This window comes from Agelaius tricolor, unplaced genomic scaffold (assembly GCF_023055355.1).
Source record: "Agelaius tricolor isolate 1412-34295 unplaced genomic scaffold, bAgeTri1.0.p SCAF_8, whole genome shotgun sequence".
NCBI classification, from domain to species: domain Eukaryota; kingdom Metazoa; phylum Chordata; class Aves; order Passeriformes; family Icteridae; genus Agelaius; species Agelaius tricolor.
Window position 1 is genome coordinate 31484361 of NW_027269268.1, and position 17117 is coordinate 31501477.

Genomic DNA, 17117 nt, shown 5'->3' on the forward strand with positions numbered 1-17117 from the left:
TTGGGTTTTTTTTATTCTGTTAATTAATAGGGGCTTGAGTGGGACAGGAATTTGAAAAGGGAAATTCTTCTATTTTTCCATCATTTAACACATTTTAAGTAGGCCTCATGTTTGTTATATTCCTTTGTGGAACCAACAGAATAACGCACCAAGGAGGAATGAAATGGAATCTCAGTAATTTGAATTTTTCAGCAGTTGGATAATCCTTGGTTTTCTTACTATGAATTCAGGGCTTCTCATATCTTGGTTTCTACATAATAAAGTCCAATGCACACTGCTGATCACCATTGACTCAAAACAGATGGGGTTTTTTATTGCTTGCCTATAATGAGTTCTGCATCACAAATTCTGAAGCTGCAAGTGATCTTCATTTAAATCCTTATCTGCACTCCTGTCCCACTCCTGTCAGTGGTAAGGAATGCGATGCTATGAAAACAAAATTATCCTTTCTGTTCTCACTTCACTTTCCGTTGAGGTCTAAAACCTTTTAAAAATACATTTGTACATTTGAAATAGTTTATAGTATATTTCTGCTAAAATGTTTCGAGAGTACTTGCTAGCTGTATAGCTAAGAAAGTGCTTGAGAAGCATTGGATGTCAGAAAACCAGAGAACTTTACAAGTTAAGAGATTGTGAAAGAGTGTGCTTTGTGAGTAGGGAAAGCAGTTTCCATTGCTGCTCTCTCATCTTTTGGGGAGGTGAAAACACTACAAATTTTAGCATGGGATTTTGTAACTTCTGCTAGATTTGCCTGAATTAGAAAATTTACTAGGTTTCAGCAATTAAATGTAATTTGCCCTTTTTCCATAGAAAAGGGCAGCTTTTTCCTTACCTTTTCAGTGGAACTTGCTTTCTCTTGTCTTGTGGTGGACAGCAGAGACTGAGGACTGAAGATACTGAAGTTATTTAAGCAGGGGAACTTTCATCCTGTCTCTTTCCTGGACATTGCTGTAGCTCAGGGATGCATGGTAAAAGACTTTCAGTCACAGCAGAAACAGGAGTCATATAAGACACTGTGCTCATTAAAGGTAGCAAATAAGAGGCAAGAAGAAATGAAATAACATGGTGAGAGGCATCATCAGAGACTTGAAAATACATTTGGATTGATTCTTTCATGCATGTAAGAGAGTTGTGCTGTGACAGATGAATAAAATAATGTGTTAGTTATTACAGCTTGAAAGGGATTGATCTTAATTCTGTTTTAAGTGCTGACCTCAACATTGATTATTTACCACTGCAGCAACTACCTGATAATGGCCTTTATTTAGGCTGCTGCTTGCTAAGACCGAATTTAACCATCACTGGTTTCTCACATCATTTCTCATTCCCTTTCTATCTTCCTTTCCCTTGTTTGCTAGTAACTGAGAAGGGAATGAGGCTTTCATGTTTTTGATGGTGTGGAGCTGCTAAATGATTGTTTCAACATACTTAATGACATTTGAGTCTTAATAAGCAATGTTCAACTTGCTCTTTTGAAAAATTAGTAGAGAATCCTTTGATGGCACTCCAAGATATACAGCTTGAAATAATCCTGTATGAGATAGGGCAACAATTTTTTTTCCCGAGATATCTTTTTCTTCCCTGTTTTATCCTGTAGAATAATTTGCTGGTTTTTATCCCAATTCCACCTAATTTATTTCTTGCCTCCTTGTCTGCTCAGGAATGTGCATGCTCCCTGTGAAACTCTCTAGTATCTCATTCTGATTTCAGTGACAGGTTGAGGACTGCTTTTACTTAATTGATCTATATTTATTCAAAATAAAACCCATGATGCAAGTACTGAACATGCAATGAGAGACTAGCTGTGTCTGAAGTTCTGACATCTTCATTTGTTTGTCCAGTGTAAAGTAGAATTCTAATATTGCAATGCTACCATAACTGTGATAGCATCACACAGTGTTAAAATACAAAGTGATTGTGTATGTGAGTTTTTTAACCAGTCTGTCATTTGCATGGGGCTGTGTGTTGTTGATTTTAGCATTAGTGAAAATGGCTATGGTAACTCTGAGATAAGGCTTTTATTCTTTATTTCTCTGGAAGTGATAGAGCTGCACTGTGTCTTTCATCTCGGGGCATGTGAAATTAACAAGTCAGGAAATGCTGTGGACTATTTGCTTATGTGTGCAAAGTATGTACTGCTGGTCACAGCCAAGAACTGTGACCTGGTATGTGAAGTGGGACAAGTGCTGTAGGCTGTGCTTTATCCAGACCTGTGTCTGTAGTACTTGCCTGCTAGAACTATTTCGATTAAAACCTACCTTGACTTACAAAATAATGTTACAGTAGTTGTCATGCACAACATAAGACTTAATGAGAAGTTGTACACGTTAAGGAAAATAGCGAGAGTCAATATATAGATCAAATGCGAAAAATTATTTATAACTTTAGACATCTGTACAGATTGCATTAGGAGTTCTTGATTTTTTTCCAGTTAAATAACCAGTTGTCAACTGTTTGGCTAAAATTCTGTGCTTTGAATGTGATACTAAGGTTATTCTAATAAGATAAGAGGATTTCTCTACTTCCACGTTCTAATGTTTGTAACATCAATAGATAAGTTGAATTTTGTGAAAAGTGTTTTATTTTGGTTTTTTGCTACCTCTTTCTTTTTAGCCTAAAAAAGTATTATAGGTATCTGTGATTTAACAATTTATTTATTCATCACACAGGTGACTGGAAACTGGACTCATACTCCTGGAAGTAATGAAAAGATTGAAAATGGACAAATAAAAATTTACATACAGTAGTATTTCTATGGTGATACACTTTCAGAAAGGCATGAATAGAAATGATTCTAAGATTCCACAACTGTTATGCTGTGTGTTTAAGTTCTTATGGATTTAAGCTACCTGGAAGGAGAGCAGAAAAGTTTTCCAGGAAGATAATGCAGCCTACTGAGTCCAAACTGGCATGGTTCTGCTTACATGTCCTCCTTCTGCCACCAAAACTGAGCCCAGGAGATGATTTGGCTAAAATGAACCCCATTGTTTTAGGGTTGTTTTCCAGCAGTATCAGTGTGTTGTGTCACTGACTGGGTACTAATGCTAGTGTGAGCCAGGAGGCAAGTCCAGAGCTGGGAGCAGAAGGGGAGAATGGTGCTGTAGAAATCAAGATGAAGATCAATCCTAGTTGCCATGGAACTATTGTCGTAGGTGTCCATTTCTGTTGTGGGGTGTCTCCATTGTTTTCTTGTGCATGTCTTTGTGTTCACCTTTGCTGGGCGAGTCAGCAGTAAAACTGTCACAGACGTCCTGATTCTGAATATGTTTTCTGTAACCAAGAAAACTTTATGATGTTGCAAAATTTTTTACTGACCTTCTAAAAGTTTGTTGCTGTGAAGCTTGTGTTGAAGAGAAATTTTGTCATTGTGTCATTGCAGAATTAGAAGTTGTTTTTTGGGAATGTACTGCTGTTGACAGTATGCTTATGAATAGCTAATTTCTACTGTTAATGAAAGAGATAAGAAATTCTTTGACTTTGATACATTTTGTTCCTAATTATTCATAAGATGTGTTTTATGCTCTGGTGCAAAGTGTCTCACAAGAATGATGGTGTAATTCAAGATTTTTAATGTCTTATTGTGTGAAGCAAAGTGGAGCCATTTGTCTTCATGCATTTGAGGTCATCATCTGTATGGACAGCTTGACTTGTCCTTCATTTGGAAGGAGCAGCTAGTGGCTGAAAAGGGGAGTTACACATTAGTTATGGTTTTCCTTTTGGGTTTCTTCAGTAATTTGAAGGGATTTGCATTGTGGATGTAGATTTTGGGTCTTTTAAATAGTACATATTGAGTATTGATGAAGACTGTTGCTCTTCCCAGTGACCTTTTCTGTGCAAAACTGAAAACTGTTAATAATGGTGAAGTTCCTACCTGATGAAGTCAATCTCTGACTCTTGTTTTTAAAAGAGCTTCTTGGGGGAGAGATTCCTTCCCCCCTTTGTTTAACTGTACTTTTTAAAAGCTAATTTGCTTTTGGATTTCTTTTTTTTGTTCGTTAGGACTTGTGGGCTAGAGGCAGTCTGTCAGTTTATGCTGTTGGCTGAAACAATCATTTGCATCTTATAGAACAAGATCAGATGCTGTCCTTTGAACTTGGATACTGTTTGTACTTGAAGAAAGGCAACTTTATCTCATCAACTCTGAATTCATATTGTATTCAAAGTAATTGTGTGGGTATGTAAAGACACATTATCTTGGGACAGCAAACTTGAACTTCTGTATACTCTTGCTGTGTGCAGTACAGTATTTCAAGTTGGACTGGCTTTGATGTCTGTGCTGTTTTTCTCAATTGATGAAATAAAACTTCAATCTTTATTTGAAAAGCAAAAAAGCACAACCTACTGGAATGCCTTCCATAATATGCTGATTGATTTGGTAATAATGCTTTCAATATCTAGAAATACCAGTATTTTTTGACTTTTGGTACAGGGGGAAAGATCTAGGAGAATCTGTATTTTAACTAAACTTTGTGAGAACACAGTTTTTATATATGCAGCTTTCTCCTTGTTAATGAAGGAATAGTACTTTACAAACCTATTGTTTCATTTTAAAATACTTTTAAGTGCTTAAAATACTTTTAAGTGCTGTAGTTTTGTCCAGATAAGCTTATTTTAAGGCTTACAGATCTGTCTGGTAAAGAAGTCTTATTCTGATTCAATGCCTGGCCCTTCAAGCTTACCTCCCTCATAGAGCTAGGAATGTCTGCCTGGGAATGGGGCTGGTTTTAATCATATGGCAGATGAACTTTTGATAGTCTGCAAATTGTGTACAAGCACATCATGCCATATGGCAGAGAATATGCCCAATGCATGATGGATGTCGCCTGCCTTTTAGCTAAGTGGCAGGCGTATGTCTCAGTAGCATCTTGTCAGGATGGCTTTGACCAAAGCACAGGTGTCCCCTGTCGTAGAGCTGCATGGCAGTGTTTTGTTGGGATCACACTGTGGAGGAACAATTCTGGTCTCTTCTGCCTGTCACTCACTAGGACACTTCTGGGCAGGGTATTTGCTGTATCGTTCCCGTAGTGCTTCCAAAAGAGGAGATATGACCCACTTTGGCTAAAAATGTGGGCATCTTAACTTTACTTGCTGTCTGTGATGGAGTGCAGAAAATTGTCAGGGAAAGACATTTATTCATTCTTGATAGAGAAACAATGGGATGGGTTTTTTCCTTTGTCTAGTACTGTCAATGGTTAAACTGCAGTGTAGCCCAGAAATGTCTGTCTCGTGAGAGGCCATGATGATCTGATCTACAATCAGTACTCTTATTCAAAACCTAGTACTTTGATTCTTAATGCACATTTTCTTGATTATGCAAAAAATGTTTATTTAGAGTTAAACTTTTTGCCTCTTCACCAATGTTTAACAAAATGTCTCTGTGAAAAATCTTAATTCCTCTTAGAAAACCAGTTAAAAGCCATTTTGCATCAGAGATGTGATTCAGATTTATGTGGTCGATTTTTGAAATGCTGTTATTAGCCAAATAACTGTATGTTAAAAATGCTGCTATTTAGCAAGTGATTCCAGTGTCATCCTGTGGTTTGATTCATGTCCCTGAACCATTCTGCCTGTTGCCTGACTCTTGCAGAGCCTGACCAAGGGGTTGCTGCTTTTGGCTTCTGTTCCACAAAGCATGCAGCCAGAGGCCAGTTGTCAGTGGAGAAAGATTTATAGTGCAGGAAGGCTGAAACAGCTGGGAGGTGAACTACACAGGGAATATTTGGATGTTGTTCTTAGTTTTGGGAAGGCAATGGGAAAAGTAGGACATCTAGTGATATTATAATGAACTTTGCTTTTGTGAAATAGACTGTGGTCACTACAGCTTATGAAGCTTCTTTGACTTAGATTTAGTCTTTAGTGGGTTCATAAGAGATGCTAGTTATACCAAGTTTCCTTGTGAGATAAGTGACATTTTTGTTTCATAGATTATCCACCACTCAAGTGTACTTCTGTTGTCATATGTGTGTTGTTACTTGGGTCATTTTGTCTGTCCTGGTTTGCACTGTGAATACCCAGTTTGAGGTATCTCTGAATACATTGTTTCTTTGTAGAGCATGAAATAATCTACTTTTATTTTTTAATTCTTTTTGAAGAGAGATGGCAAAAATACTCTTTCCTAGAAACTCAGGAGGCTTCAGAAGTTTGGGAACTCAAATTTCATATAGGAAGCATTTTCTCAGTAGAAATAGATTAACACGTTACTTGTGTTCTTAATTTATTGTTAAAACTGTGGCAGAAGTCAGGGTCTGCCTAAGGGCTCTATGAGACTTGATAATGGTTTTATGTACTCTTGGGAATGTACTCCCATGTGTACCTAAACTCACTGTTCATCTAAATCTGTTCCCCCTATTCCCAAGACCTGTACAATGTATGTTCAGTGTAGTCACATGTTACAGAAAAGAAAAATCAGGTCTTTTTCATTTTGTTACTGCTGTCTTAATGTGTCCTCATCTTGTACAGTAATTTGTAATAAATTCTAAATTATGATCTTGAAAATGTTATTTGTGACTGTATTTTTTCTGAGATTTATTTTAGTTACATTCCCAGTAATGGAAAATTTTATTGTGTGCAGGATCTGACTCAAATGGTATTTTGGGTCTTTTGTTGCTTGAGACTTTAAGTGTGAAGTGCAAAGACTTGCATGTAGCCCCCCTTTTTAGTTTGGATGGAATTGTACAGTGGAAATGAGTTCTAGTTTGGAATGCTATGGGCTTCTTTCAGAAAGATTTACAAAATAAGTTATGGTATGAGTTTAAGGCACAAAACTATTTAGTATTGCATTCGAGAATGAACATTGACAAACTGACAAAACTGGCATTGGAATGTCCATAGGGTTGGAGTTTCCCATTAAGAAAATGGGATAGTTCTCAGCTGATGTGATCTCTGACTTGAATTTCACCAGTTTCACCCTTCTGAAGTAAGTTAGAGTGTTCCATTTAATTTATGGATTAATTACTTGATTGGTTTGAAATGTAGACATGTGGAGAAACCCCAGAAATCAATGTCTTCTTTTCTATATTTTCATGTCTTAATTATGCTGGCTAGTAGGAGTTTTTTTCAAAATTTTTCATGTTTCCCACATTATTTTGCAGTTTACAGCTATGTTTTATGCAGAAGAGGTAGGCTGAGGTGGTGCTTTATTGGGCTACAGTGTGAGGAAAGCTCATTTGGAATGGAAGTATCAAATATTTAAAATAGATTTGGCTTAAGCATTGAGGAGAGCATAGGTAAGAGAATGCAATTCAAGGCAGCAATCTGACGGCGATTGACATGACCTCTTTCTGTCATGTTGCAATGTTTGAAATGAACTGCTAACACATTTACAGCCGTTCTAATGAGTAGTAGAATGCCATGGATGTGAATAATCATCTGAAGCCTCTACAGGACATTCCTGAAATAGTGTTTAAATGACTAGAGATATTATGGGATGCAGGAAAGTATACAAATACCATAAGCCTTTTAGTCAAGCTAGCCTGGTCAGTGGTTTACTACTGCAGCAAGTAAGGCTGACTATGCAGGATTATTTAGTACACAGCAAACAGATATTCTGTTCAAGTTTCTGAACTCTGCATATTCTTTTCTGGTTTTTGGTTGTTTGTTTTTTTTTTTTTGTCTCTGTTATTGATAATCCTTAGGCTCTCATTTTATATCTACTCTTGGAGAGAAAGTTAGTGAACTGAAGTTTGAAGTTTGCTAAGGGGCTGTTGCTTAAGCAGCTGTTAGCTAAATTAATGATGCTATGGTCTAGAAGATGAATAAATTGTTGATAGTAAAAGAAATTACTATGGTGGTATGGATTTTGGTTTTTTGTTCTTGCTTTTGTTCTTGTTTGCTTATGTGGTTGCTCTGGCTCACTTGCTAGCATGACTTAGAATGATGTAAAATGAGCCACGGGCTTCTGTGCTGTAGCAGGTTGCTGATTTGCATTCAGGACCTGGCTGGCCTGTTGGCTCATACATGAAAGACATCAAAACTTTATTTTTCCAGGCAAGATTTTGGCAAGAAAATGAGCTTGGAGGACAAATGTAGAACAGTTAGGGATTTTTAATGCAAAATCCTTAGAACCTCCTAGATTTGATATTTCATGGGTTTGGTGGGATTTTTTGATTGTTTGTAGTTTTTGTTGGGTTGTTTGTTTGTTTGTTTGTTGTGGGGTTTTTTGTTGTTGTTTTTTGGGGTTTTTTTTCTTTTTTCCCTTCTTCAGCCAGGTTTTGATGAAAAATTGTAATGTATCTTCTCTCTGGCCAAAGTTGTGGTGCCTTGTATTTTAAAAAATATATGAAGAGTATTTTCAAAAAGAAACAGCAACAACAACAAAACAAACTCAAAAAATGCTCTGAAGTAACGTTCCCATAATCAACACTTACGATTAATCATTTAATCAATATAATTATTTTTTATTTTATTCTGAATTTGGCTGGTGTCCTAGTTAGTTAAGCAGCTTCATCCAGCTGCCTGAAATTCTTGAAACACTTTCACTGCAGGTGTCTGATGTCAAGGGATGACAGTATTTAAAGAACCCTTCTTGTGGCAGAACTTATTGAGGTAGTACGTCACTGCTTATTAAGGTAATAAGTTTCTAACAGATCTCTTGAGGATAAACTCTCATAAATAGCTATTTTGCAATACTGTATTTGAATTTTTTAAAATGGCCAGTATTAGAATTTTGTCTAAGTGCCCTCTTTTTACTTAGGTGTGGTAAGTAACTGTTTAAGATACTGTTTAAGACTTGCAGAAATGTTTAAAGCTGATGCTGCGTTGATGATGAACACAGTAACATTCAGATACCATGAAAGGTGTCATGTGGCTTTGATGGTGGTGATGTCCTGGTGAGGATTTTGATTATGTAATAACTTAATACTTAACTTTACACATGATATGATTGGATACTTGTAAAAAATTTTGATGTGCGAGAAATTTAAAGGGTCCCAAGTTAAGAATGGTTGCATCTAACAGAAGTATGAGCACACACCCTGGATATCTAGTCCCATGGTCACCTGAACTGTAGTCCTGACCATAAAAGGTCATAGGTCTCTTTTGGACCAGCTGATCCAGAAGGCAGCATTGAGAGCTGGGAGCAGTTCTTCAGCAAGTTTCACTTCATTATAGTGTCCAGCAGCCCAGGAGGTTGGAAGCACTCTGAAATGACACTTTTCTCAGTTGCAGTGTACCCAAAGAGCATTACCTCTTTATTTGTCCTTGGACTATCTCCTTTGGCTGTGGATCAGCCTGACAGCACTTGATGATGAAGGGAAAAAGGAATATTGGGATGGTAAAATCTTTCAAAGTGCCCATTCCTATACTGTGTGATGTTTTGTTTTTTCAACAATGTTTACACTGAAGTCATAGAATTCTGAGCTAATCAAGGAGCATAAATAAGCTTCTTGCTGCTGTGTACAAACTCATCAAGGTCCAAGTGAGGCAATTTAGGGACAAATTTTTCCTCTAATGTTAAGACCTTTGGATCTGCTGTAGAACTATCCTAAGAATATACCCAGTAATAAAAATCAGAAATTAAGTTGGAAGGCAGGAGAGTGGGCAGACAGTCTATATGATGAATAATAGTCTTTAGTTTTAGTTATTTTTTTAAATAAAAAGAAGCAAGCACTAAATTTTACAAAATCCATGTTTACTGTTCCATTTCAGAGAAACACATTAGAGCATTACCATATTGCAGTTCTACCTGTTTGCTTGATTTTGATTATATTTGATTTTCGTGTGAAAATATTTATACATTTCTTTCAGACAATAAAATGGTTCATGGGGCATGATTTAAGTAACAGTTGTCAGTTTGGGTGGTCTGATGAATTAATGAAAGAGTGAAACAAGGCTAGCAGGATCTGAAGTTTTGAGTTTGTGAATAAAATTTTGTGCTACTAAAGGCTGAAGGTATTTCCCTTTCTATGTATTGCTTCTGTTTGATGCCCATCTTCAGTCGTACTGCAGATCCGTTTGAGGAAATTTGTTGTACATCAGAGTAGAAGGGTTTAAAAGCAGCAAGAAAAGATGAAAAAGATCGCATTAAAGATCATAGCACAACAAAAGCTTATAGTACTTCTGCAGCAGTGAAAAGCCAATTTACCTTTTTTTATAAAGATTATTATTTTGAAAAGTTTGATCACCTGAACACAGTCCCTGCACATTGTGGAGACAAAGGATAAATTAGGTATAGAATGTGTGCCACAAAGTACTGACTTTGGTCTTCCATACAAATGTTTAAGAAACAGCAGGCAACTGATGAAATTTTTTGCAATAGAAACCACAGTTTTAACATGGAAATAGAATTAATACTGTTCATGGTATTGAAACTGATGGGCCAATATATAATCTAAACTGCATCCCAGAAGAGCTTTAAAAAGTTTTGCAAATGGAATTGCGATTATTTACTGCATCAGAAAAAAATTGGCAGTGTAGCCTGGGATTTGTGGGCAAACACTAGAGTAGGTTGCCCTGAATGCTTGTGGGCATGACTCAGAGCACCCTGGTCTGGTTTCAGAATTGTCCTGCATTAGAGAGTATGTTGGACCAGGCAACCTCCAGATGTGCCTTCCCTTCATTTTTTACCAGGCATACATGGGTAAATGCGGCTTTATTAGTGTTAGATCATCTGATTAACTAGACATCTATTGACTATTTTGGAAAAAGATACTAGTTTTAGCTAGGTGAAGTGTTGATATAATCTGTTTAAATTCGAGCAAAGTACTTTTTACCCTATCCAACATGAAATCCTTAATCCCAAACACCTGTGCCTTTAAAGGACAAATTTACATGATCAAGTAGCTGTGGGACATGGAGACTAAAATGTGCTGGATTGGAATGGGAATTAGGAGGGTGGTTGAAACTTTTAAGTGCTGTTTAGCAGTGTCATGGAGCTAACTCAACCATTGTTCACTTCAGTAGTGTCTAAGAAGATTTAAAACTTCAATTTGCTGTAGCTATCAATTCTACGAGCAAAAATATAGAAACTAAATTTCTTTGTCACTTTTAAAACCAACTCTGCTCTGTTTGATATCAATGTAGATCTCTAACACCCTGGAGTTACCATGTACCTGTAATAATTTGAATTTTGGAATGTGGTGAGGAAATTATAAATTACATCTAATGACTGGCTTATTAAAGATACTTCTGTGTGGGCTACATCATTTGCAGTGCAATGTTAAAGTTACTACTAAATGTACTAGAAACATCTTGTTACAATTTTTTTCCCTTGTTCCTTCAAATGTGACTTTGGAAGAGACAGCCTTTTAAAGTTTGTTCCAGAAGGCACTTTGAGAGATGGATGATTGAAAACAACTCTCCTGAATGGCACCTTGCTGTACTTCATAGATCATAACAGCTTTTATTCACCACTGTGATTGTTTTTTAAATTACTACCTGTGGATGAATACTTGAAAGAATTGGTCTGCTGGCTACATATTTGGTTTGATTGAGGGCTATCTTGAAGTTGCCTTTAAATTACATGGGGTTCTTGATGATCCTAGCATTTTCTAATCTTTTTTGTACTACATAGTCAGCTTTGTTTCTCAAATTCTTGCAATTTTAGGAAGAATAGTAATTCTGTCTTTAATTTGTTTTTTGTTTTAAAAAATGTCATTTCAAGATAAGATGTACAGAAAATCTTCTTTAGCAAATGATAGCTGCTTCTTATTTTGCATCATTCTTTTAATGGAAGTAATAAATTATGTAATAAATAATTATTATACTAATAGCTGCTGATGGACTGGAAACTGTTCAATTTGTAGGAGATACAGTTGTTATAGGGATAGCTCCAAGTGATATCCATAACAGTGGTGTACAAAAGCAAAACTGCCGTATTAGTTTATTGAGAGTATCAATAAAGCAATAGTGTGCTATATGGATATTTCATTGAACTATCACTAATAAACCAGGCAGGAGAAAAAGGAAGAAATGAATGTCTGAAGACAAACTGACAGTTGAAGTTGGTTAAAATATTTAAATAAACATTCTTCCCCTCCCCCAAAAAAAGTTACAGTGTTGATAAGTCTGTATAAAAAGTTCCATTTCTTCATTTTTGATGAAAAATTTGTGTCAGAGGCTCTTTTGGGAATGGAAAAAACTGGCAATATTTTATTGCTTGTTAGCCAGTGTAGTGGTCAGGACTGTGAAAAAGTCAGATTCCAGTCCCTTTCTTGACTCTGAATGCCTTGGTGCTATTGAAAAGCCACCTTCCCTGAGTGAATAAGATGGAAGAGGTACCTCAGCATCCCAGTTATGTTTCCTGAGCTGCCATAACCTAAGGCAACAGGAAAATCCAGTTTCCAGTTTTGAAAATGGATCCATTTGAAAAACTTGAGGGGGGGAAAGCAGACAAATAAATAAAGAGAAACAATACTGTTGAAATTCCTGAGGAATGTAATCATTGTCCCCTAGATAGCATTGAGAGGTGTGCCTCTCACTAGAAGCATTTAGCCAATGAGTACTGTCTGTGATCTATGTAAATTCCTCTCAGATTTTTATCAGCTGCAGTTCCCAGCTTCAGCTGCCATGTCCTGAGTGCCCTCTGTTCCTAATATTTGATTTTTTCTCTTTCATTCAGAAAATAGCTGGAGTGAATAAGCAGCAGATAGGAGTGTGATGAAGAGAGTGGGTCTTAGCCTGTTTGAATGTATCACTCGGTGTGTGTGAGTAGTATGGAATAAATAAAAGGTAGGTTAGGGTGATGGCAGCTGGAGAATGCAACGTTTTTCAATGCTCTGAAATCCACAATACATTTTAGCATGTTGGCAGCTTAACAACACTACTAAGATTGGTAGTGGCTGCCAGAAGGAGCATGGTTTGTGCTGTATGGTTCTTGTTAGTTCTACTTTTTTGACCACAACAGCAAAACAGAAGGAAACAAAGACATGAAGGTCAGGGCTGGGGTGTTTAGGTCTTTGTATTGTCTTAGTGGGGAGTTTGCAGGCTGCAAACATCTCCCCTAACCTCAGCTGAGGGATTTCCCTGACCCCTCTCTACCTCATTCTGCCCCTAGTGACTGCAAATTATGCTCTACAAAAAATACTGTGCCACTTTGCTCTTCTGAGAGATGGACTCAGCAGCCTTTCTGCCTAGAGTGTGTACCATAGGAGCAGCACACCACATGCATCTTCTTGCCTGTGTCCCTCCTGTCCCTGCAGTTACCCATTCTGCAGCACACTCAGCCATTCATAAGTATTTGGGCCATTTATAAAGGAGTTTGCTTATACCTTAAGCATAGGAAATGTCAATACAGTAAAGGCCCTTTGGACATCAATTAAGCTTCCTAGTCAGGTCTGTGAAAGGAAGAGATTTTGTCTTCCCAAAGCCCAGTGAAAGAATCAAAAAATGCCAGAGCCAGCTTTTTTCAGCTGGCACAGTGGATTGCCGTGCTCCATCAACCAGACTAATTCTTTGGCTGCCAGTGAGGGTCACCAAGCACTGCTGCTTCCTTGTGTATCTCCCAGCAGCTGGCTTCAGAGGGTCAACAGGAAGAATAATCCAGGCATGGAAAAACAAGGAGATAAGGCTAGTTACTTTGCAAATTCTATTTGTCTCTCTTGCACAAGGCCATACATTTCTTCTGCAGATTCTTGTCCAAGAATAATGGTTTCATTATCAGAAGTTACACATGGTGGTTTGGGTTTGGGTGGGCTTTTTTTGTATTTATTAGGATTCCAAATGGAAGATGTCTGCTGGTATGAATGGACTATTGAAAACAGCAATGACTCTGGGACAGAATGTCTTGTAATGTAGATGCAAAAATGCTGATAATTACTGAAATACTGTAATGTTAAAAAATAATCAGTTCTGTTTCTCCCCTGGTACCTGGAGACTGCTCTGGTACCATTTGGTAGAGGTCTCTAGTTCTTGTTGCTATTTATGTAAGTTTATGTAAACCAAACCAGAGACCTTGTTACAATCTGTTTATTGCAAATGCAAGTAATAGAATTACAATATATAGACTTTAATATAGAGAAAGCAGTACGGTGAAGGAGAGAAAATGTGATGGGCAAAATGAAATCCGTTTTGTGTCTGTGGCATGAAGCAGTGAAGTCAGCAAAAAAGACAGGACTTGGACTTTCACTTGGATTTCTAGTAAAGAGCAGGGTTTTCCCACTATTTCTTCAGGGTAAAAAACTGATGAAACATAGAAGTTGGGCTGGGAGAGAATGAATTACCATGTACTGAAAACGTCAGTAAAGAGCTATGCAGATTGCATTTAAGAAGGAATGCAAATGCTTTATTTTATTACAAACCCTGCATTGCTTCCTTATTGTTTTTACCTACAAAAATTTGGTTCTTCATAGTATGGCACAGAAAGAGGTGCTTGTTATACTGACAACTCAAAGCATGGTTTGATCAACTCGTAAAAATATTTTATTATTTATTTTTTGGTTAAAATATTTTGAGCCAAATTTAAAAGTATGTATTTTCTTTAAGCAAGCATATAGTGCTGATGATTAACTTCTACCTTTTCAAGAACTTGACAGAAGATCAGATCTCTCTTTTTATGGCTGATTTAAATCCATCATTATTCTATCCAGCAAAACTCCAAGTCCACCTTTGAAAGCTCTTTTGAGAATTATACTTCCCTACCCTAGGTAATATCTGCCAGATCAGGAAATTCCAACTTCTCTTAAATTTACTGGGGAATTCCTGGAGTCTAAAACTCAGAAAACAGATTTTTGCTGGACTGTGAATAATCATGGTCCTTTCTTTCTTCCCTAACCTTCCCTGACCACATACTTTCTAAATTAGAACTTTAGCCATGCTGAGTGCCTGCAGATAAACTAAAAAAGAATTGCATGGACTGTCACGAGCTTGGAAATCTGTCCTCTTGTTAGTCAAACTCCATGCTCATACACATTCTGACTGAAGGTTAATTTTCCTTGTATTTGTTTTCTGTACATGCCATTTTAAAAGCATTAAAATGCATGCAGACACCCCATGGTATTTTTCAACAGATGAGAAGTTTGACTCCTATTTAATTACAGTGTGCCAACTTTTAAACTTTCCAGTACTTCTGGAAATTGTTTTAGATGACTGATGTTTATAGGATGAGAGTCAGAAGCCTAGCCTCCAAGAAGATACATTTTATTTTAAAAGCTTGAATGATACATGAAGTAATTTCCTAAAGGAACCTAAGGATATTATGTAGAATTGCAGGAAAAATAGTAGCTCAAAGCATTAATATTTATGTTAAAGATTTTTCACAAAAGCAACTGAAGTAGGTTGATTTATGAGAGATAGTAAGAGCCTTCCATTGAGAAATTGAAAGAGAGTACATAAGTAATTGGATAGTAGAGATTTGTATCTGGACTATCTCTTAAGAGCAATCTTCTCTATTCAGTTTAAAAGAATAATAAATGGAAAATGGAGATGTAATGGTTATCTTGGCAAGGAGTGACCATATTTCCACTGTATGAGCTAATCCTGAGGTTTTTTCATTACTCAAACTATATAAAAACTTTACATCTAACAGAATACTGAAAGTGATTTTTATAAAGTATTCATTTAAAAATACTGTGTCTAAGAAATTCTAGAAGTCTGTAAAATTGCAGCTTCCTAGTTCAGCTGAATTTATTGAAGCATTGCTTATATGGCAGCTTGCCTCTTACAGTACAAAAGATGCATACAGTGTGGGAGATTACCGTTAAATCAATTGTTTATGCTTAGGTGTTGTTTTTCTATGAAAGTGCCTCTGCTCAATATTTGAGACAGCATTGTAGTTTTTTGTGTCACTGGCAATTATTTTTTAACTCTCTCCTTATGAGCGCCTCATTAACTTTAAAAAAAGGTCAAAATGCCTAAGGTAAAGGCTCTCAGAGATGGATGAAATATTTTTTTGGTTTTCTTTTGGCAAGCATGACGAAAGTATTAATCACATACAAAGTTTGCTTCTAGCCTTGTCCAAGGCAAGGCTGCCTTTGACTTGAATGTAGATATTTCCTTGGTTTGTTCTGTGAAGTTTTGGATCTTTCACAGGACTGGGCAATTAACTGATTTACATTATTCCAATTTGAAATTCAAGTAGCCAGTAGATCAAGGTATTAGAATAAAGAGAAATTTTCCTAACTGCTCAAGCATTTGCATTTCATAATCCAACAGCAACCAGTTAAGATTCATTGTTAGTCAAAAAAACCCTCAACCTACCAAAATTACCCTCCTAACTTTCCCCACATTAAAACTTTACAAAGCAGGTAAACATTTCTCAATTTTGCTTGCTTGGTCCTGTCTGTCTTGTTCTAATAGGTAAATCATAAGGAGGAGGAGATGAAATCATGTATGTTGCAGCACTGCCTTTGATCCCATCAAGAACCAGGATTTCAGTGTCTTTTAGGAACTCTGTCGATTCATGACCAATTCACACCAGTCTGAATTCAGACTGCAAATGGTTCCACCCTTTTTCTTGTATTGGCATTTTTACTGGTAGTGAAGTGGTTAGGCAGCTAAACTGATTTAAAAAAAAAATTAAATTTAAAAAATTTAAAAAAAAAATTAAAATTCAGTTTTTCCTCTTAGCTTTTTTTCTTTGAACTGATGTACTATGGAGTCATAAGAATGCCAGAGAAGAGGTGTGAACATGTAGCATGGAGGAAACACAGAACTCTGACTGCCAGCTTAGGTCAACTTAAATTGTTATGGAACTGCAGCATTAGGATGGTGCAAAAATCATTTTTCTCTACTCAAGTTGCACAATGATGAAGCTTTAAGCTCCAAGAAACAAAAGCAAGGCAGGAGTGAGTACACAGCTGTTTATATGTGTGCATATGGTTTGGAAGCATGGCAATAGCAAAGATTTAAAAAATATATGCAAAACACATGGTCAGCTGTGAGATCAGAGTTGCTCTCATACAACTACTCCATTTAGTTTTCCTACCATGCCTATCCTCATGGTGAATTTTTTTTCATTATATTCATCTTAAACTTGTTTCAACTTATGTCTGTTTTCTCTCATCCTTCTGCCACGTTAACCCTTGCAAAGAGCCTGCCAGTCATCTCAGAAACTTCCTCGTAGGTAGGGGCAGTCTGCTGCTGCATCCCCCTGAAGCTGCCTCTTCTCCAGGCTGAGCACCCCCCAGTCTCTGTCTCTTCCCTTCAGTTTAGTGCTTGAGTGCTTCATCTCCCAGGCATCCTGG

General features: G+C 36.9%; 2 protein-coding genes across 3 annotated transcripts in view; one reads left to right on the forward strand and one right to left on the reverse strand.

Annotated features, from left to right (window-relative positions):
• DCTD (dCMP deaminase) overlaps positions 1-17117 on the reverse strand; it is a 214487-nt gene that overhangs the window by 62631 nt on the left and 134739 nt on the right. The window contains exon 1 of one of the 2 annotated variants that reach the window (XM_071432164.1): positions 833-1049. The exons of the other annotated variant lie outside the window; for it this stretch is intronic. The gene's annotated coding sequence lies outside the window, so the exon portion shown is untranslated. Of the gene's footprint in view, positions 1-832; positions 1050-17117 lie in introns of those variants that run through there. 2 annotated transcript variants of the gene reach the window in all.
• The window catches only part of WWC2 (WW and C2 domain containing 2), a 99629-nt gene that overhangs the window by 3703 nt on the left and 78809 nt on the right, over positions 1-17117 (forward strand). The window lies entirely within an intron of this gene.